This window comes from Penaeus monodon, chromosome 21, assembly GCF_015228065.2.
Source record: "Penaeus monodon isolate SGIC_2016 chromosome 21, NSTDA_Pmon_1, whole genome shotgun sequence".
Classification (NCBI taxonomy): Eukaryota; Metazoa; Arthropoda; class Malacostraca; order Decapoda; family Penaeidae; genus Penaeus; species Penaeus monodon.
Window position 1 is genome coordinate 10,060,930 of NC_051406.1, and position 797 is coordinate 10,061,726.

The following is a 797-nucleotide window of genomic DNA, read 5'->3' on the forward strand; positions in this document are numbered from 1 at the left end:
AAGTTACTGCCGACGTCACTGATTGTTCTTAGACACAAATTTTATCGTGTATTCTTTCACTGTTGAGTTATTCGGTGCATATTCGCAGCCACCAACGTCATTTTCTCTACTGAAACCGAACGTTCCAAAAACAAGCAATTTCTTTCTTGATGTGCCACAAAGCCTACATGAAAAAATATGTAGATACACACCCAGGTGCAGAATGATGTCCATATTCGATATAGTCTGTTTTGAGACTTATAAAATGACAAAAAGAAACACTAACACTACTTGCTCTTCTGGGAGTTGTTCGATATCACAGCCTTTAGGCGAGGCCTAAGGGGCGTGGCCTTTGAGAAGGGGGCGTGGCGTTAGCTAAAGAGGCGGGGCTTTGGAACGCAACGTCGTCTTAAAAGGGCTGAGGCGGCCATCACAGTCCCTAGTCCCTAGCGACACACACACGCCTACTTTCAGGTCAGTCACCACGCCTCTTCGCAGCTCGCTTGTGTTTGACGTCTTGGGTGAGAGTTGTTAACAGCTCTGTGATATCTCGTGTGCTTAAACTTGAGTAGTTCCTAAAGTGAAAGGATATCCTGGATTTTTAAAAACTGTTTCTGTAAAAAAAAAATCTAGAGGAATTCCGCTTGCGAAATTTTTCATTTGCCCGTATCTAGTCATCAGCCAGCGACTATCCACATGCCTGCATATCTAACATGAAGTTTTTATGTAAAGGAACATTACCTGCATCGTTATAATTCGATCATAGTGCAGCCTCAGGAGTTTTTGCTGTAATATGAAATAGAATATCAGGACAGAAT

The 797-nt window shown here is 42.5% G+C and overlaps 1 protein-coding gene across 2 annotated transcripts in view; it reads left to right on the forward strand.

Annotated features, from left to right (window-relative positions):
• Nucleotides 1-380: 380 nt before the first annotated feature.
• LOC119586200 (bursicon-like) overlaps nucleotides 381-797 on the forward strand; it is an 8,050-nt gene continuing 7,633 nt past the window's right edge. The window contains exon 1 of one of the 2 annotated variants that reach the window (XM_037934901.1): nucleotides 381-453. The gene's annotated coding sequence lies outside the window, so the exon portion shown is untranslated. Of the gene's footprint in view, nucleotides 454-478; nucleotides 501-797 lie in introns of those variants that run through there. The other variant, XM_037934902.1, reaches the window with a different exon arrangement.